Here is a 22,602-nt window from a genome sequence, read left to right as displayed (position 1 = left end):
GAAATGAGCATGTTGGAGATGCTCAGATAGGAATAGATTTCTGCTATTTTTTTTTTTGATATAAGAAAAAAAGGAGAAAAAAGACAGACACTTTGAGATGCTGAACATTGAAGCTGAGGAATCTTAACTCCTGACAGCTACAGTTTTCTCAAATCAATATGTCTTCAGTTCTTGTCTATTATAACTCCACACTACCTCTTAAAGTTGTCCATTTATCCCATACATAGTTTCTTCCAGAGTACTGGCCACCATCATCTCTTTTCTGTCTCCTTAATAATAATGTTGAGTTCTCAGATTAAGCTCCATTTCTTATTCACTATGTTTCTAGTGAAAGCCCTACTGTCTCAATCTTAACTACCAAACTTCTTCAGGTCTCTGTATTCTGTTTCACTTAAAGTGAAAAGTAATCATAGCCAATGAAATTCATTTATTACAAGTGAAAAATTTTGTAATGTGCCACATAAGATATACTTTATAAACTGTATTTCCTTTACCTATAAAGCTGTTGCCTGTGACAAGGATTATAAGAAACTCATATAGACAAACTGCAGTGTGGTGTTTGGTTCATATTCATAGTGATTTGTCCAAAATGGAGATATGACGGGGCCAGTAGTGTAAACTGTGTGACGTACCTTCCTTGGTTGGGATGTGGTGATTTAAACCATTCCTTCTATATATTATGAGGTAAAATACATTGGGTCATAAAATTTCTTAATCGCAGGTGAGTAGGGATGTGTGCATGTTCATTTGTGTGTGTGTGTGTGTGAAACAGAGAGAGAGAGAGAGAGAGATCTCAAATATCAGAAACCATATTCCTAGGTGAGTACTAGATATGGTAGTTAAAGACTAGAAAACGAGTACAATGTAGCTCATCACTGAAGGGGACCAGGAGATAAACAGGGGCAGAGAGATTCAGAAATGGGATAGTGAAGAGTAACAGCAACAGACAAATGTGCACATATCTGGCTGCATTTGGTAGTTAGAGCTTCAGTGCTTCTGCAGGCTATTTCTACATTCCCAATACAATTTGAATTCGTGAGCTGGCCTGGGAAGGGGTAGAGAAGGCACAATTATCAGCCACGGAGTTTAGCAAACAGTTCTACTCTAGCAAGCTACCTTATGCCTATGTAGAAAGGCCCAGGATGAAAAGGCTGGAAACACAAAATATGTACATGATGTTTTTCTTCTTGCACATGTAGCATATAGGTGACATTTGATCTGAGTCTTAATGGATCTGTAAGAGTTCATGAAGTCAGAAGAGGTATAGGCTCTGCACAGGCACTGGCAAGCTGAAAATCTATAAGAAGTTCATTGTTTGCTGAAATTTAAAGCATGTGGTAGAGGTATGGATGAGGGACGCTGTGAGAGGGTACATAAAGAAAGCAGACTGGGCGCGATGGCTCATGCCCATAATCCCAGCACTTTGGGAGACCGAGGTGGGCGGATCATGAGGTCAGGAGTTCAAGACCAGCCTGGCCAATATGGTGAACCCCCATCTCTACTAAAAATACAAAAATTAGCCAGGCGTAGTGATGCGCACTGTAGTCCCAGCTACTCAGGAGACTGAGGCAGAAGAATCGCTTGAACCTGGGAGGTGGAGGTGGCAGTGAGCCGAGATTGCACCACTGCACTCCAGCCTGGGTGACAGAGTGAGACTCCATCTTGCAAAGTAAAAAGAAAAAAAAAAAAGAAAGCAGTGACTGTGAGTGGTGTCAGTGGTCAGGCCAGAGAAGAATATTCCAAAGAGTCTGGCTATCTTATTTGGGTAACTGGAAATATTTGAATGGTTTTAAGTGGAGTAGTGCATAGTTTTGAAAAACTGTGGTGGCAGAGACAGCAGAAATTAGGAACCTGTGGAAACTGGAAAATGATTCAGTGTCGGTTTCAACCATGTAATTGCATATGTGTGTCTGTGAAAGGGTTGTCTAGCTGCTATAATTTTATACAATTCTGAAGTTTTTCAATTGAGCCAGTGCAGGACTTGCATAGTACTCTTCTTAAAATGGTAATTGTATAAAAAGTCTCTAATGGGAATATAAATGTCTAAAAAGATTTGCTTAGTCCCAGTTTAGGTATTTTTTTGGCAGACCCCAAATAGAACCCTGGTCCAACGCTTTCTTTTCTTTTTTCTTTCATGACACTAGAATCCTTTTACTAACACAGTAGACTGTCAGAGCTGGCAGTGTCTTTAAACAGTATTTAGCTCAAATTCTCAATTTCATACAAGAAAATACTAAACCTTATGAAGGGGGACAAATCTAAGAGATAATATTTGACCTGGTCTTCCAATTTCAAGAGAAGGGCTATAACATAGTCCATCCTTATTGTAGATATGCTGCTTTCAAGAATGATTTCAGTGTATGGTATGCAGAAATGAGCATATCCACTTTGACACCACCATCTCTCTTATGACGTATGGCCCTGCCTAGTATCTTACATCTTCATTTGCTTTATTGATCTCATGTTTCCTTTCACTCTCAACAAAGCAAACAATATGAGTTTCAAACTGAGCTCAAGATAGCATTAGAAATGCTTAGTTCATTGTTAATTGATACCCCTGCCTCCTAACCTATCCACATCCTCTCCCATTACTGTAACAAAGAGTTATGGGCTAAATGGTATCCCCCAAATTAATATGTTAAAGCCCTGACCACCAGTACCTCAGAATGTAACTGTGTTTGGAGATAGAATCTCTAACAAGGTAATTAGGATTAATTAAATAAGGCCATTAGAATGTGGTTTAATTCAGTATGACCGGTGTCCTTACAAGAAAAAGAGATTAGATACACAGAGATCAGATACACAGAGTGATGAGCATGTGAAGACTCAGCAAGAAGATTGCTATCTTTAAGTCATGGAAAGAGACTTCAGAAGAAACTAAACCTGCTGATACCTTGATCTTGACTTCTAGCCCCCAGAATTGTGAGAAAATTAATTTCTGTTGTTTAAGCCAAACCATCTGTGATACTTTGCAATGGCAGTCCCAGCAGACCAATACATAAACCATTGCATAGCAAGCAGTAGGTAGGAGTGTTATGACCACTGAGATTGTCAAACAATGCTTGCCCTTAATTCAGAAACTTGTCCTCCTTAGATTGTTTTGTATTTTAGTTTATAATTTAACTATTTTTGACATATAAAACATGAAGTGTGCAATGAAAATGCCACCAAATGAACCTGGTTCGTGGATCTCCACATTAAGTATTGCTTGATCCATCCTGTCACAGTATCCTCCTTTTTGAGCTTATTAGGAATAGCAGCTACAATTCATCCTGCCCTGGTAGCATTGATAACAGGCCTGATGCTAATCTCACTTCATACACTATTTTATCCAATACTTATAACAGTTCTGTGAGCTAAAGATCATATTTTTCTCAGCTTGCAGATGAGGAAACTAGAGCTCCAAAAGATTACATAATTTTCACAAGGTGACCCAGATAGCAAATGACAAATCCAGGGCTCAATACCAGGTCTTTTGGATGCCAACAGTAGGCTTTTACCACTCTTCTGCCTCAATATAAGAATTCTCATTTTCCTACTCACAGATTCAGAGGGATAGCCATTAGCTGCTCCTGTGCTGTTCCAACAAATAGACTCTATCCATTTCTCAGGTCCACTTCTTATGGCTGAAATGATTATTTTGCCTACTATAAAGAATACGCTGTGCAGCTGGAGAAATTTCCATCCAGATGCTGGTGTGTCAAAGTGAATTGTTATTACAATAAAAAGTTCCTGTTCATATTTGTTCCTATTTGCATATGTACAGAAGACACAGTTGTTCAGCCAAATCAAGCCTGGTTTGCAAAATGCAGCCCAGGATTCACAAAGCAATTCTGAAAATAGCCCTTTTGTGGCCTCTTACTGAGAAAACTGCGTAAAATATGCAATGCTCTTGGATTTATCACTGAACAGTTTTACACCTTTTATCTGCAATCAGCTTTCCTTTGCTCCTTTTCTCTCTCCCTTCTTTCTTGAAATAAACCCTGAGAATCTACTCTGTGCCAGGCACTAGAGAAACAAAGAACAAAAAGGAACAGTCTTTTCCCAAAAGGAACTCAAATTCTAAGATCAAAAGAGTTCACTCCAGAAACAGGATTTTCTCAGAAATAAAACTACAGAACAAAGAAGTATATTTGAAGTTGCTGCTTGTGTTGTACAGCTCCTTTCTTTGTTCATATATTTTTGACGCACTTATATTTGTGAACTGGAGTTTGATTGTTTTTAAGTCTCATTACTTGGTAGTCTGAATTCTAGAAACTAGAATGAGATCTAACACAAAATTACTACCAACCGAATATCTACATGTAATTGCCACTGTCAGCATTGCTAGTTAATATTTGGGAGGAGTTGCAAGGTATTTATTTAGAATCCACAACATGCTTTTTAAGGGCTGTGCAGAGGATGAACAAAGGAGTTTCTTCCTCAGCCAGGGTTTCTTAATGTAGTCTTTCCCTTTCCCCATCCTCCTTTTATAAACTGGTTATGGTTTGTATTATTTTGTTATGCTGGGAGACTGTACTTGGGTTTTAACGTTAACCCTCTTCACACATAGGCATTGTTAAAATTCAAGTAACATTCATGTTATTACATAGCATTTGGTTAGGTCTTGTGTTTCATTACATTAGGTAAAGGGACTCTCAAAATTATAATAAGAACATGCAATAATGGTAATATTGTCTTCATTTTGCTCATAGGGTAAAATTAGATTGAGGAAGGCTCTGTGCTTCCTACTCCATGTCTTCCCCTTCCTCTCTCTAGAACATCAATGTAAGGGCATGCATTTTGTTGCTCAAGTCAGGGAGGAAGACTTTCAGTAATGCCAACACAGGTCTGTGCTTTTCCTTGTTCATGCATTATCTCATTATCCCCACTAGTTAAGAATTATGATTTCTGTTTTATAGATGAAGAAAAGAAAGTAAAGAGAGAACAGGTAATACATCTGATATAGTCTGGATATCTGTCCCTGCCTACATTTCATGTTGAATTGTAATCCCCAGTGCTGGAGGTGGGGCCTGAATGGAGGTGTTTGGCTCATGGCTTGGTGTTGCCTGTGTGATAGTGAGCTCTCATGAGATCTGGTCATTTAAAAGCGTGTGGCACTTCCCTCACCCTACTCTCTCTGCTTGCTCCCGCTTTTGCCATGTGATATGCAAGTTCCTGCTTCACCTTCTGCCATGAGTAAAAGCTTCCTGAGGCCTCGCTAGAAGCGACGTTTCTGGTACAATCTGTAGAACAATAAGTCGATTAAACCTCTTTCCTTTATAAATTACCCAGTCTGAGGTCTTCTTTTATAGTAATGCAAAAATAGACCAATATAAAACCCAATGGTATTTAGTAGAGACGAAGTTTCACCCTGTTAGCCAAGATGGTCTCGATCTCCTGACCTCATGATCCGCCCTCCTCGGCCTCCAAAAGTGCTGGAATTACAGGCGTGAGCCACCGCACCGGGCCCCAGATGTCTATCTTTAAGCCATAATTATCCCCTAAACTTCACACACTTATGTTCAGCTGTCCACTCATTTGTCCACTTGGATAACCAATAGATATCTCAGATGTGAAATGTCTGGAGTGAAGTTTTTGATTTTCTTTTGAAAACCTGCTCCATCCACAAACTCCTTCAATTCAATATTACTTTATTCTGTGTACTTGTACTAAAATCATCAAAATCTATCTATCTTTCTTCTCATACATCCCACATATAATGTCAGCAAAATCTTGCTAGTTCTAACTTTTAAAAAAAATGTAGAATTATACTACTTCTTACCCCTTCCATAGCTACACATCTCTAGGCTAAGCCACCATTGTTATTTCTCTGGATGACTCCAATGGGCTTCTAACTTATGTCCTTGCTTCCACCATTTACCCATCTTTAGTTTACCTAACAGAGCAACCTAGACAGAGTGATTTTGCTATAATGTAATCCAGGCTATATCATTTCTTTGCTCAAAACCCCTCAATGGTTTCTCAGTTTTTGAGAGCAAAATCCAATATTCTTACAATGTTCCACAAAGCCCTATAAAATAATCTTCCATCTGCACCCCATTACTTCCTTCAGCTTATTACCTTCTTCTTTCATCTTCTTCTGCTCTGCTCCAGGCAAATTGCTTTTCTTACTGTTTCTCAAATATGCCGGCCATTACATAACCTGATAGCCTTTCCACTTGCTGTTTTCTCTATCTGAAATAGTCCTCCTCGAAGTATGTGCCAGAGTTACTATGTCACCTTGCGGATGAAGTTTTTGTTCAAATGCTACTTGTCCATGAAGCCTACTTCACCATCCTGTTAAAAACTATACTTTATTTTCCTGTACTCGTGATCTTGCTTAACTTGCTCTATTTTTTCCTCGATAGCATTTATTTTCTTCTAATGAGCTATAAGATTTACTTATACAATATGCTTGTTTATTGTGTCTGTTCCATTGGAACTTATTTCTACATAGGCTGGAAATGTTATCTGTTTTATTCAGTGGTATGTTCCAAGCTTCTAAAATAATCTTCTGATGCATAGTTAGTATTTAGTAGTTAGTTTTTGAATGAATTGATAAATGAATAGAGGAATGAAATAGTAAATCTGGAATTTTAAAGGAGTCAGTGTGTCTCAGAGGCCTGGAATTTACCTTCTCTAGCAGTAAACATGCTGTATCTCGATTAAACATTGATGCGCTTGTTTAGTTCTACCCACCTCAGGGCCCAATTCCAGAGCTATTTCTTTAGCTCTTATTGCTGAACTTCTGTTTTTGACAGATATTTATCATATCATCATATGCTAATGAGCATCAATAATTGTCAGAACATTTATTAGATGTGTGCTCCAGTTCTGTGTTATATTGTTCTAGCCCAAAGTTCTTTCTTACTTGCTTCTCATATGACCCAGAGAAAATCTTTTCTCTTCTTGAGACCTCAGTTTGCTCATCTATAAAATGAAAACTTTCAACGAGGTGTCTTCTAAGGAATTTTTCTTTCTGGAAATTTGAGTTTATGTCACCACAGCGCTGCGCCCATAATTCATATAATGGAAGGAACGCAAGTTTTGCAGTCAGAGACATACGACTTTGATTCTAGGCTTCAATACATTTTAAAAGGCCAGTTCAACTTTCTGTACCTCAGATAATTTATCATAAAATATGGATGATCACCTTCTCTATGTCATAACTTTCAGGGCTATTGTGAGCATAAAATTACAGAAAATATTTTGAAATAAATAGCACAGTGTGGGACACACTGTAGTAATTCAGCATGTGTTGTTTTGTGTATAAAATCCAGTAAATCATTTTTCACATATATGTGAGCTTGCAAAATGTGGGCTAAGGGTAAGGCTACAATTTGGGGACCACACAACACAGCAGAATGACTGGGAACAGGATAGGGCCTGTTATGACGTTGGCATAGGACCCACCCAGCTAGACTGGTGTGAACAGACTGCACCAAAGCATCACTCACACTTTATATATTCAGCTGCTGCACCACTGTCATACTGATGTTTGAAAGAGGATGCCATCTTAAAGGTTTTAAGTGTTGTGCAAAAAACAATGCCCAGAGACAAATACATATCTGCTTTTTGTTTCTCAGTGTTTCATGCATTTTTCCCTCATCCATAAAATGGAAATGCTTCCCAATAAATGACTACCGTGCTTTCTTTGCATTACTCACAACTTTACAGTCTAGTGTTGTGACCACAGCAGGAGGGAAGATAGACTTAACTATTGATATTTATAATTCTAGCTTACAGAAGGCTTTAGCTTACAGAACGCTTTATACCTACTTTATACATGGGAGATGAAATAATCGCCATATCACAGATGAGGAAAGCAAAGATCATTAAGATATAGTGATTTAGTGAATGTAACTTAGCTAGCAAGGGCAGAAGTGTGATCTAATCCTGTCTCTTGCATTTAAAGCTATTCCTTAGCAATGGAGTCAATCTGCCTCCGTAATACAGAGATCTAATCATGTCCTTTTCCTAAAGTCTGCTGTTGTTAGTTATTAGGGCAATGTCTGTCATTAGTAGGTGCTAATAAATGTTGGTAGTACATTGGGAACCCCTACATTAGCTCTTTGCTGTCACCTGGACTGTCTGCAGCCACTTACTGAGAGTCCTCTTTAGCCAATGCCCTCCCTGAATGCAAACTGTATCTGGGAGTCCACTTTAGACATACAACAGGTGTCAGCAAAACAGGTTCTGTGCATAAGTGAATAAGACCAACTGCCTTCAATACCTCTCATAAGCATATGTGTAAGCGCTATTTTTCCTTCTTTCTGTTTTTCTTTAGGAGTTGGCAATTTTTTTTTTATTATACTTTCAGTTCTGGGATACATGTACAGAATGTGCAGGTCTGTTACATAGGTATACACGTGCCACGGTGGTTTGCTGCATCCATCAACCCATCACCTACATTAGTTATTTCTCCTAATGTTATCCCTCCCCTAGCCCCCCACCCGCCGACAGGCACCGATGTGTGATGTTCCCCTCCCTGTGTCCATGTGTTCTCATCGTTTACCTCCCACTTATAAGTGAGAACATGCACTATTTCTCTAGGCTACTAAATGGCTTTAAAACCACAGAAAAATAAGAAACAGAAATAGAAGGAAAAATTAAGATAGATATCCAAAAAGAGGACCAAACTTAAGAGTTAGAAGATGTAAGTTCCTTTCTTGGCTTCACCATTTATAGGCCCTGTGGTTTGGACAAATTATCTAATGTCTGAAGCTTAGATTTTCATTTTGAAAATGCAGTTTTTATCAGTCATGGTTCTCCAGAGGAACTGCAATAGATAAACATACACACACACACACACACACACACACACACATCTTATGAGATTTATTGCAAGAAATTGGCTTGTGCAATTGTATTGGCTGGTAAGTATGATATCCAAAGAGCAGCCCAGCAGGTTGGAACCTTTGGAGCAGAAGTCAATGCTGTAGTCAATCTTCAGACAGAATTTCTTTTTCATCAGGGAAGCCTCAGTTTTTACTCGTAAGGCATTTCAACTGATTCGATGAAGCCCAACTACCTCATTGAGGTAATCGCCTTTACTTAAAGTCCATCAATTATAAATAGTAACCACATGTAAAACATACCTTCATAGCAACACCTAAATTACAATTTGATTGAATAACTGGGTTCTATTACTTAGCCAAGTTGACACATAAAACTAATAACTACAGGATGATGATGATGATGTTATGATGATAATGATGAAGAATATCTTTCAAAATTATGAAAATCAGATTCCGGCACCCATTTTTTAAGTTCTGGGGTACATGTGCAGAACATGCAGGTTTGTTACTTAGATATACACATGCCATGGTGGTTTGCTGCACCCATCAACCCGTCATCTACATTAGGTATTTGTCCTAATGCTTTCCATCCTCTAGCCCCTCAACCCCCAACAGACCCTGGTGTGTGATGTTCCCCTCCCTGTGTCCATGTGTTCTCACTGTTCAACTCCCACTTATGAGTGAGAACATGCGGTGTCAAATACTCATTTTAAGCACCTAACACACTTTCTAGCACAAAGTACAAGCTCAATAAGTATTATTTGCATACGAATAGAAATAAAAGTGTGGGAGTGAGGAGCTATTTATTTATGTTGTACCTCTGTGGTTTTTTTTTCCTCTTTTATCCTTCTAACTTTATTTGATTCTAGCGTATTGTCATTTACCTATTCTCATAAATCTAAAGGTGAACTGACTTAGGATAAGGGTAGAGTTCCCAAGAGTGATTTCTAGATAGACATATTATGCTTGAGAGAGACGTCCACAATTCCTCTATAGAGAGAACACTTCTCACTCCTTAAAATCTACTGCCTGAAATTCTAATATATTCTTATATTTCCCATTATGACATCTTAGTTTTTGTTTTCCTATAAGCCGCAAAAGTTATTCCTGTTGAAAGAATAAATCCTTCCAGATTTTTGAGGCTGTAAAGGTTATTACATATGCAGAAAAGACACATTTTCTTGTTATTTCTCAATGAGTATCCATATAGACTTTTTTGGTAAAGTAGAAAAGGCCTTGGCCTTTGGGTGTGGAAAAGTGCGTTTTCATCCTGGTTCTGGTACTTACTAGCTATATGACCTTTGGCAGCACAACTAACCACTGAATCCAGTTTCCCTATCCATTGTACTATAAAACCAGCCTTTAAGAAAATGTGGCACATATACACCATGGAATACTATGCAGCCATCAAAAAGGATGAGTTTGCGTCCTTTGTAGGGACATGGATGCAGCTGGAAACCATCATTCTTAGCAAACTATCACAAGAACAGAAAACCAAACACCGCATGTTCTCACTCATAGGTGGGAACTGAACAATGAGATCACTTGGACTCGGGAAGGGGAACATCACACACTGGGGCCTATCATGGGGAGGGGGGAGGGGGGAGGGATTGCATTGGGGAGTTATACATGATATAAATGATGAATTGATGGGTGCTGACGAGTTGATGGGTGCAGCACACCAACATGGCATAAGTATACATATGTAACAAACCTGCACGTTATGCACATGTACCCTAGAACTTAAAGTATAAAAAAAAAAAAAAAAAAAAGAGCCTTGTAAATGACTTGGTATGTAATCAGCCACCAATAAACACTGGAAACTTAAAAATAATAATAAAATAAAACCAGCCTTGACCATCCTGCAGATTTTGGGGTTTTTTTAAAAGAGATAATCCATTTTTAAAAACTACCTAATATGCTACCTTGCTTACTGAACATGCCCAGTAAATGTTGATTGTTTCAGAATCTAAATACAACACGGACCTTGAATCAGAGCTTCATCTAGATAATACAAAATGAAATGAACAACAAACCAAACATTATTTTCCAGAAATCTTTCATGTGCTAGAAATCCTTCCATTTTTCATTGGCATTTGTGCTAGAATTCTCAAGATCTATCTTGTACAGATAATAACATTCTCCCGATTTTTTTTTTTTTTGTCGGATAAAGGGATTTGGACACTTTTCGCAGAGCTAGTATGATAAGGTTAATCAGAGCTTGGATATAGACCAGCATATAGAACATTGGATGAGCACTATCAAGCCACATAAGCAATGAGTAATCAAGCTCAACTTGCCAGTAAAAGATGAAGCAACAGGAAGCAGGGTTAGAAATATAGGCAGTTAGACTTCTATTGCTAAGGCAGAATCAAATTACCTTTCGAAGCATAGGAATCAGACTGCAAGAGCAAGAAGAAAAACATAAGAAAATAAAGGGCCAACCTGCCATACGGAACAGGAAAAAAGCCGAGATGAGAAACAGCCCCCACAGTGATACCTGCCTCCCCCTTGCCCCGATGCTGGGCTGCAGTTTCAGCTGATGTTTCAGTTTCAGCTGATGTTCCAGTTTGCATGCTTCACCATGGGTCTTAATAAATACCTTGCTTCTCAAGGTAAACAAAGAGGCCTTTTTTTGTTTTAAATTAATGATTGGTAGAAAGAACATTCATATGCTATAGTAAGCATTAATTAGGACAGACATAAAATTTGTGTTTGAGTTGATACTCACTAAGGAAAATTAAAATGACATGTTTTCAATATTTTATAATATCTTGAAAATGACATGTTTTCAATATTTTAATAATAACATGTTCTTTAGTGCTCATTTGTACTGCGAAAGTAAAGTGTTGCCATCTCAAAATTTATAGAAATCCTTTCCAATTTTATTCCATTTTTCTTAATCACTAGATGTGTACAACAATAGTATTTTTCACTCCTTTACTTTTCATTTGGGATTTGTCCAGATAATCCTCTTGAGAAGCAAAGCTTGATACAGTTAAATGTAAAAGGCAATCACATAGAGAGTAGAGATGATTGAGCAAAGAGGTAATACACAATAATCTAGGCACCATTGTTTATTATTGTCCATTTGTATCCTTCCTGACAACGATGACATATTCTGACTTAATCCACATTCACTAAGCAGCAAAGCAGAAGAAATCATAACTGAACTCTGGTCCAAGATTTCATTAAATAATAAACCAGAGAGAAGCAGAGGTTTACTTAGAAGTATTTTTTTCAATCACTATTCATAGCACATCATCCCAAGTTAACAAGTGGATCTGATGTTAAATCTCTATTTTTCAGGACAAAATAAAATGATCAGATATTAGACATTGCACAAAATAACATAAAATTTGGTCTAACAATGAAATGATAAGTTGCATGTATGCTCACTTACATAAATAATGTGCAGTATTGCACAAAAGATCGTATCATCCTATGAACACACTCACTATATACAAAAAGCTCTGTGCTGTATCTTTTAAATATAATTCTTCAACAAGGCTCTAAAGCACTAAATTTTTTGTCAAGTGCTATGTTTGAATCATATCTTCCCTATCTAGGTTAACTTTTTAGTCCGTTTAAGCCTCAGGGTTCACATCTATAAAATGGAAATTGAAATAAATGTCTAGCTTTCCATCTTTGTTCAAGTAAAAGAATGCATGGAAAAGATATTTTTAAGTGGCATAGTGCTGTAAAAATGTATTATTATCTGTAGTAATTATTTTATTCATTCATCTTTCTGACTCCCATGTTCCATATAAATTCTAAAAAAATTGTATGAATAAAAACAAAAATATAATAACCATAACTTTTCCATCAATTTTTGCATGCTCAAATTTGTGATTATAATATTATAACAAACGCATACAAACTTATGCATCTAAGTTGGCCCCTCAAATTAGTTGCCACTGAGTTTGTATTTAATTGACATTTATTGGCCGGGCGCGATGGCTCAAGCCTGTAATCCCAGCACTTTGGGAGGCCGAGACGGAGGATCACAAGGTCAGGAGATCGAGACCATCCTGGCTAACACGGTGAAACCTTGTCTCTACTAAAAGAATACAAAAATCTAGCCGGGCGAGGTAGCGGGCGCCTGTAGTCCCAGCTGCTCGGGAGGCTGAGGCAGGAGAATGGTGTAAACCCGGGAGGCGGAGCTTGCAGTGAGCTGAGATCCGGCCACTGCACTCCAGCCTGGGTGGCAGAGCCAGACTCCGTCTCAAAAAAAAATAAATAAATAAAATAAAATAAATTGACATTTATTGGTACCTACTGATTATAAAACATTTGCTAGGTATTTTACAAATGTTATTTCAATTAATCCTTACACAGTTACACATGGGTATCATGAACCGTATTTTTCATGGAAGAAATTGGAGGATATAAGGGGCATCATTCAAGGTCATAGCAGAGTTTTCTGTTATAGCTGTTAACACTTCTTAAATTGGAGGGAACTCTTTGCATAGGCAAAACCTAAGAAAGGGGTAGGAAGGTCTACTCTGTGACATGTGTGTCAAGACCCAAGAAAGAGTATTCTAGGTTTGGGAGATAAAAAGGAAAATGGACTGCAAAAATAAGAGGCTACCTTTTGATTCAAAGTTAGAAAACGAATTGGATAATAAAGATTCAGTGAGATACTAAAATGAATGGCCTTAAAAGGCAGAAGAATTTGAGCTTAGTTTAGTGGACATAGTAAGTGATTGAGTAAGGTAATACCTTGATGAGCCTGACAGTGATTTCCAGAATTTTGCACAAATTTGAAAATCTGGATACAGGAACCGAGAATTAATATAATGCCTCAAATTTGCACACAAAATTTAAGTTTCTTTAAATAACATCTTAGTGTGCAATGTTTTAAACAGATATACTGATTCTAGTATATTGAGAAACATATCATTACTTTATGTGAACACTGGTATGTTTGATAAACTTAACCTGTCAGATGCCAACCAGATTTGGAGCTATAATTATTCATGATTAATTTTGCATTTTCCATTTTGGAATTAACTTTACATTAGATTTACCAGGTAAACTGGGACAAGGGAAAACACATGTTAAATAAGTGAAGGAAATACGTATGACCTTGTTTGCTTCTTTGTGTCTGTGGTGTGTGTGTATGTGTAGAGGTCATTTCGAATCCAAGGTTTACCGTTACTTTCTTAAAATATAAGACGTTCAATCGGGGCACCAGTGTAATGGTAAACTAAGCATTAACATTTATAATTTAGCATATGGTGTTTTGCAATTTCAAAATATCAATCAAATGCTAATTTAAAGCTGGCCTCCTGTTTGCACTGATTTTTATTTTGGACAGTCCTACTTTTGCCTTTCATGTTGACATCACCAACTCATATCTCAAATGTGTGATAGTTACTGTTAGTAATTTGCATTATATTGGATGACATGTTTATCTGCATAGTATTTGTGAAAAAGTAGAATATCAAACTTAAAATATCAATTTTAAAGGAGATATTTTGACTGAAATTCTCATGGTGAAGAACTGGGTCACATGCCTGCTCATCCAGTGTTCCATAGAAAGGATTGAATACATGCATACAGGCATGCTTCCATCAGGTTGCTAGACAAGAATGGATCTTATACCTTGAAACACACAAGCAGATGTCTCTGAATGGGTTAAGAGTAAAGGCATTTTAATTGAAATCAAAATGACTATCTAAGTAGGAAGAAAATGCTGAAGAAAGTATATCAATGATCATGGTTTGCTTCTGTATGTAGGGGGGCATGCGATGCTGGGTAAAGGGTGGAGAAAAGGGAAGAGATAAACAAAAAAATTTGAAAAAGTGCTCATGACACAGACAGCATGTATATGATCTCAGGTATGTTAATTTGTTGATGTTGTGTGTGTGTGTGTGTTTGTACGCATGCATGTGCATGTGAGCAGGACTGAAGAGATATATAAGATACTGGTCCCTCAAATGTTAATATCTGGTTATCTTGCAGTAGAGGGATTGTAGCTGTTTTAATCTTTTTATAATCTATATATTTTAACTTTTTACAGCAAGCACGCATTAATATAATAACGACAAAATAAATATCTGTGTGGAAAGATGACAAGAAAGTAGATAAGAGCAGAATAATGGGAAAATGTGAGCATAAATACATGCGTGTGTGCACGCACACACACGTGCATGCACGCGGAGACACACACACACACACACAAACACCCCCCAAAACTAGAGAACTGGCCAGGCTGGTGGCTCATACCTGTAATCCCAGCACTTTGGGAGGCCGAGGCAGGTGGATCACTTGAGTCCAGGAGTTAGAGACCAGCCTGACCAACATGGTGAAACCCTGTCTTCACTTAAAATACAAAAATTAGCTGGGCATAGTGGTGTGGGCCTGTAGTCCCAGCTCCTTGGGAGGCTGAGGCACAAGAATCACTTGAACCCAGGAGACGGAGGGTGCAGTGAGCCGAGATCGTGCTACTGCACTCCAGGTTCAGTGACAGAGCAGAGACTCTATCTCAAAAAAAAAAGAAAAAAAAAAAGCACACATGCAAAAACTAGGGAAATTTGGAATAGAAAACCATAACCAACAGGTATGAATCATGAAGAAATTATTAGAGTAATTAATTAACAACATATGGAAAAACTGGGTAAATCTGGCCTCATATCTTTATTTGTTTGCTCTGATTGATAGTGGCATTTGCATCAGGAAATAGTTCAAAAAGATGAAACATTGGTATCATATTGAAAATGGTTTTGAGCGTTAGTGCTGACACTAGGGAGAAGCAGAGAGCAGTCTTGTATAATGCCAGTCCTTTCAAGTAGGGGGCTGAGGGAAGAGAAAAATGAAACCTAATTCTAGGGTTACCAACTATCTCAGTTTGCCCAGAATGTCCAGTGATAAAAGTGGGAAAGTAGCAGGCAAATCAAGATGAGTTGATCATCTTAGCCGGTTCTTTTTTGTTTGGTTGGTTTTTATTTTCTGTTTTTTAATAAACTTTATTTTTTAGAGCAGTTTTAGGTTCAAGCAAAATTGAGCAGAAGACAAAAGAGATTTCCCATATACCTCCTCCCTCTACAGATGCACAGCTTCCCCATTTATTAACATTTCCTACCAGACTAGTAGATTTGTTATGACTGATGAACCTACATTGACACATTGTAGTCACCCAAAGTTCATGGTTTACATGTCTGCAGCTTAACAGTTTAGTTTTCTGAAGACAGGATAATGTCTTAGGAAACTTTCAAAGTACACAGTTGGACAGGAGAAATATGAAAGTTTCTAGGTAATCATGATCATCAGAAGAAATGGAAAGCTCTTACATTTGAGGGGAAAATATACCTAAACACTCATGGCCCGTCACTAGTTCTGCCCCTCTCCCACAATTATCAAAGACAGACCTTGATATTCTAGATTATTTTAATATGAGAACTTGTAGGGTATGGGGAGAACATGAGAAATTTTTTTTTGGTAATTCGTGAAAGGGAGTTTTTGATACAGATTCACTACAGAAATTGATATAATAAGTTTAAATATGAAGATTTTAAAAAGCAACCAATATACTAGACATAAGATGTAAACTTTAAGAACAAATCAGAGAGATATTAATCGAATATAGAAACAAAACGAATTTAACCAAAAAATAGGACAGGAGAGAGAAAAAAAAGCAAAATAAGAAAGCATGTTTTTAATAGAAACATATAAGACATATCTAGATCAAAATGGTAAAAAAATATAGTTTGAAGGAAACATCTGAAGGAAAAAGAGAAGAATAACTAGGCACATGCTAACAAAAAGAATACAGGCTCAGCAATGTTATAACAGATAAAGGGAATTAAAGGTGAAAAGCATTAAATGGAACAAAGAGGAATATTTTATATTCTAAAACTCTACAGTTATTTAAAAATATTACTCTAATGAACATTTATTCATCTAGCAACAGAAATTAAAATATAACAAAATGTGTTACAAAAAGAATGCAAAATATGTAAATGTATAATCATAATGGGATATTTTAAAGTGCCACACTAGAAATTAATAAATTGCATGGGCAAAAACTGAAGAATTACAAAACTTTTCCCAAAATACATTTGACCCTAATTGTGGTCAAATTTTTTTGGCCACAATCGTGGTCAAAATTGTGGATAAGTTTTTTCAAATTTATCTTCTTGCTAAAATTAATTTGTAACCCCAAGATTGACACTTGCAATGCTTTTTGCAGTTATTCACAGACATGGAAAGACCTGTGAAAAATTTGGATTGCCTGATGTGCACATTTTCAGCTGAGGTCAAAACGAATCCTTGTTTTCCATTTCATACTGTAAATAAGTGGCCTTTGTATTTTACATGTAGTGCAAAAAATGCTTTTTTTGTGTATTCTCATGTCTTTTGTTGGTTATTTCATTTTTAAAATGCCCTCCCAAACATAGTACTAAAGTGCTGTCTAGTATTTCTAGGCACAAAAAGGCAATGATGTGCCTTATTAAGAAAATGCCTGGCCGGGCGCGGTGGCTCACACCTGTAATCCCAGCACTTTGGGAGGCCGAGGCGCGCGGATCACGAGGTCAGGAGATCGAGACCATCCTGGCTAACACGGTGAAACCCTGTCTCTACTAAAAATACAAAAAATTAGCTGAGCGTGGTGGTGGGCACCTGTAGTCCCAGCTACTCGGGAGGCTGAGGCAGGAGAATGGCATGAACCCGGGAGGCGGAGCTTACAGTGAGCCGAGATCGTGCCACTGCAGTCCGGCCTGGGCAACAGAGTGAGACTCTGTCTCAAAAAAAAAAAAAAAAAAAAAAGCCTATGTTAGATAAGCTTCCTTCTAACATGCATTATAGTGCTATTGGCTATTAGTTTAATGTTAATAAATCACTATATATTAAATTACATGTTTTTAAACAGAAACCTACATAAAGCAAAGTTATGTTTGATCAGCTGATGAAATTATTGTGACCAAAGACCTTACAGGTACTGTTTTTTTTTTTTTTATATATTTAAAAATTAATTTAATGCTTGGCTAAAGCTTAATTACATATATAATTATCAAACAATAGTCCTTAATTTCCAAAAAATTCCTCTTTTGAAAATCACAGAATCAGAAAGCATAAACTTAAAACAAGTTCTTTGAATATTTACAATGTGATATAACATTATAGAAGACCATGGTATTAAATTGCCTGGGTGTGGCTAATCAGCAAGGCGTATTCTTTATTGCATATTTAACTCACATATGTGGGATTTTAAATATGACAGACTACTAAAATTCAAATGCATGTATGTGCAAGCTGGGCAGGGAGTAAAATCATGAATGAGACAGGACGGTCAGCCCAAAACCATGCAATTAGGTTGTGGGTTTATTATTCTCAAAAGTGAAATTTCTATGTTCCATTTGAAAGTATGTTGCATATATCATTTAGCATTCACATTAAACCCACATTTGACTCTAACGCTGATTCAAGGAAGAAAGTTCTTTTTAGAGGAATTAAATTTAGCAGAAGAACCTAGAGAGGTTCAGAGAATTCCACCCAGCAATGTGAGCAGGCAATTTTTATAGAAAGGAAGAGGAAGTGAGATACATAAACAACTTGATTGGTTACAGCTTGGTGTTTGTCTTATTTGGGCACGGTGTGATAAGGCATTTGCATGATATCAACATGGTCTGATCAGTTGGTAGTGTGATTGTCTGAGACTCAGCTATGTGTCATAAGAATGTACTCTTAAATCGCAGTTTGTTAACATACTAAATTAGGTTGCAGTTTGCTACTTAGAAACACAAAGTACAGAGGCAGCCTCAGGCCAAATGCACTTTAATTTAACAGTATGTAACTTTGTATTTTCCCTAGGAGCAATGGTTCAGTATCATTAATTCAGTGTTTGCAATGACATTATAGAATATAACTATCATGACTGGGAGAATGGGCTGTATATGGGTATGTGGAAATTTGTACCATATAGTGAAACAATAGGTACTATTTTCAGAAACCAACAGAATAACACCAAAAATTTTCAGATAGTAAGTCATGAAAGAAATTCCATGTATTTCAACAGTCAGAAGTCCTGTGTTCAATCTCTTGCTAAAATGCAACAAAATTAGAAATCGCTAATTAAAGGGCAATTCTTCAAATTATACACTAGTTTTTTTAAAATTTTTCTGATGACATTAACCACCCACCAGAACAACTAAAATTATAAAGACTGACAGCACAAAATGTCAAGGATTTGGATTAACTGAAACTCTTGCATATTTCTGAAAGGAGTGTAAAATGGTACGACCACACTGGAAAATGTTTTAGCAAATTCTTGTAATTTCTAAAATAATCATAATAATTAGCTGGGAGATGGAGAGGAGTGAAGGTAGGCAGTATATTGTTTGCTTTGCTTTGGATGTGTTTAAAATTTGTTGTAAAAAATGTAAAAGTACTCTTTTCAGTATTGCTTTGCTTAAGAAAATATCAAAACTGAAAGTACAGACTATTTGGAAATGAACAATCCTCTCATCAAAACCTAGAAGTCACTCTGTTCTCCACTACATGTCTCATTCCCCATATCCAAGTGGCCAACAGCCTTTGTCAATTCAGTTTTCTTAATAATTCTCAAGTTGATCCTCTTTTTTATTCTAACTATTACTTACCTCATCTTAGACTTCATCTTTGCTCATCTGTGTTATTACAATTACTTTCTAACCTAATTCCTTGTCTTCAGATTGATTTTCTATTCCGGACTGATCTTTCTAATATACAGATCTGACCACGTTACTTTACAGTTTACATACTTCCAAATGCTTCTCTTTTTCTACAAAGTAAACACCAAGCTCCTTATCCTTTCTAATTATCCATATTTCAGTGATAACAAACAGCAATCTGCATAGTAAAAATGGTGGTTTTTTTCCAGCAGATAAATGGAGCAGATGAATGTCTAATGATGATTGCAGGATTTTTCATATACCAAAAATTCCCTAAATCCTGAAAAAATGCTTTTAATTTTTAATTTTAAAATCTAATTTTAAAATGCACTTAATATGGTACAAGACGCTAAATATCTTACAGGAAACCAACTTGTTAACCCTTTTTTCTATACTTGGAAAAAGTCTGTTGATATTTTTTCATTACATTTAAAATGTAATACCCATCAATGAAAAAGACTCAGTTTTAAAACCTTCACTACTAGAATAGTAAATAATATGCCAAATATCATTGCCACAACTGCTACTGCAGTATATTTTATATTATTCTTGCCTCTTGTGTCATTTACTTCAGATTCAAAGTTTCATGCTTCAACATCCTTTTGGCTAAGCTTAGATAGTGTGTTGTACCAGGAATAAGAGATAATATCTGATCTAAGCTTCTCACACCATGACTGATTTCCTAAACATAGAAGTTTCAAATGATGGAAAAGCAAAATAAAATAAAGACCAATATCAGGTCATGTCTTACCTCTTCTGATAATCACTGGAACCACAATAGATATATATTGTGATTATCCCCATTTTTAGATGAAGAACTGAAGTGTAAAAAGGTTAAGTAATTGCCCTAGATTATGCAATTATTATATGGCAGGCCTTTTATTGAACCTAAGCAATCTTACTCTGGAGAGCAGCCATGGTATGTATTTACAGCAAAATAGTAGCAATGTCCATATGTATAGTGCTTTGAATAGTTTCTTGATGTTCAGATAGACTATGCTTATTTATTGAAATCAGTAATTACTTTTAAGAATGTGTATTTAATCTGTGTGTAAAGTATTTGGCATTTCTAGAAATCAAAGTGAAAGTTAAAATGAGTTTAAAAAAATTCCCTTGGGATCTCAGAAGTTGATTCCTGGAGAAATGTACAAATGCAAAATTCAATCATTGGAATAACAAAGGCTGCAATGTTGTAGGATATTTTTAATGAAATCAATGTTTTATTTGCTGATAATAATATATGAGGAGAAAAGTGATACTGCAGTAAAAGAACAGTTGCCAATTCAGATGAGATAACCACAGATAATTTCAAAAGCTATCTTAATTAAAGAGATTGTGTTGAGTTTCATCTGTATTGAAGAGACAACTAGGACATATTTAAACAAGGTTATAAAAATCGAGCCTTAGAAAATCAGAATTAATTTAAATAAAATGTATGGTCATGTGGTGATGGCATAGTTAATGTGAGCAGAAGATGTAACCGATTTTTAGTGAAGTTTAAAGAAGAAACACCGAGAGCGTTGTAAACACATTGCAAGTATATTCTGTTGGATGTAACTGTGATAAGATCCTTGTAGGGAAAGAACTAGACCTAAATCTCTCTCAATACTGTCAATTATTTGTATGACATTGAATATGTATCTTTGAAAATATTAGTGATATTCCAAATATGTCTAAGGAGAGTAAGTTATAACACTAGGATGCTATGTAATTTGTTAAAAATCTGCTGAAGGTTTTATCATTGTGTATTATTTTCTGTGATGAAGTAGCTTCCTGAGATCACTGAAATTTTGGAACTTGAATCAAGGACTACATTCAGTGTTCTGGTGGCCTGTCTATTAAGTGGCTTCCTGGTTTTCTGACATTGTTTCTCAAATTTGAAAATTCATATTAAAAAATCACGTATGTCACAGGGATTCTGTATACAGAGCCTCATAGTAAAATTGTTGATGCTTTCTTTGCATCTAAAAGTAGAAGCCACACTTCACTTTTTATCATCTCAAAAACATGCTAAATATTCAAAACTGTCTGTGATAGTGGGAGGGAATTATGCAGATTAATATTCTCTAAATTGGCACTCTCTAATAGAATTTTGCCATGATAGTAATCATTGCTGATACAGTAGCCACTAGGCACATATGGCTACTTGAGTACTTGAAATGTGGGTAATGTGACTAAGGGACTGAACTTCTAATGCTATTTAATTTGAATACTTTGATTTAAATACAATTTAAATAGTCACATGTGGCTAATATATATGTATTGATCAATGTGGATCTAAGACTTTAAAACAGAAAACTTTGTTTGTAGAACACAAGAAAACTTTTCCTTTAATCAAAAATAGCTTATGGCAGTTAAGATATGCATTTTATCTTTTCTGGACAAAGAATAATTTTCAATTAATATGGGAGACTCGATACAACATTACTAAATTTAAATGTGCACTTTTAATAGAAAATCTTTTAGACAGGTAAAGCTTCTAAATATCCCCACCTCTCTCTCCATTAGTCCTTACAAGGCTTGGCATAGAGTAGGTACTATAAATATTTATTCAAAGGATGAATTATAAAAATAAAATAAAATGAATATCAGAAATATTACTTCAATGGAAAGAACCATTGAATCAGTGGTTAAAAATGTACTATGATTTTCATTCACATCCATATGAAGAGACCACCAGACAGGCTTTGTGTGAGCAACAAAGCTGTTTATTTCATCTGGGTGCAGGCGGGCTGAGTCTGAAAAGAGAGTCAGCTAAGGGAAATGGGGTGGGGCCCTTTTACAGGATTTGGGTAGGTAAAGGAAAATTACAGTCAAATGGGGGTTGTTCTCTGGTGGGCAGGGGTGTGGGTCACAAGGTGCTCAGTGGGGGAGGTTTTGAGCCAGGATGAGACAGGAGAAGGAATTTCACAAGGTAATGTCATCAGTTAAGGCAGGAACAGGCCATTTTCACTTCTTTTGTCATTCTTCAGTTACTTCAGGCCATCTGGATGTATACGTGCAGGTCACAGAGGATATGATGGCTTAGCTTGGACTCAGAGACCTGACATTCCTGTCTCCTTATATTAATAAGAAAAATAAAATGAAATAGTGGTAAAGTGTTGGGGCGGCAAAAATTTTCGGGGGTGGTATGGAGAGATAATGGGTGATGTTTCTCAGGGCTGCTT

The 22,602-nt window shown here is 36.5% G+C and overlaps 1 long non-coding RNA gene across 1 annotated transcript; it reads right to left on the bottom strand.

The window, feature by feature from the left end:
* Window positions 1-164: 164 nt before the first annotated feature.
* Window positions 165-22,196, bottom strand: LOC117077382. Its single transcript, XR_004434747.1, has 3 exons — window positions 22,094-22,196; window positions 1,117-1,123; window positions 165-175 (listed from the first exon to the last, which is right to left on the bottom strand). It is a non-coding gene; the product is annotated as an uncharacterized LOC117077382 (long non-coding RNA).
* Between the last annotated feature and the right edge of the window lie 406 nt (window positions 22,197-22,602).

Source organism: Trachypithecus francoisi, unplaced genomic scaffold, assembly GCF_009764315.1.
Source record: "Trachypithecus francoisi isolate TF-2019V2 unplaced genomic scaffold, Tfra_2.0 Lachesis_group6, whole genome shotgun sequence".
NCBI lineage: Eukaryota > Metazoa > Chordata > Mammalia > Primates > Cercopithecidae > Trachypithecus > Trachypithecus francoisi.
The sequence above is the reverse complement of the archived record's forward strand: the minus strand, read 5'-3'. Positions and strand labels throughout refer to the sequence as shown.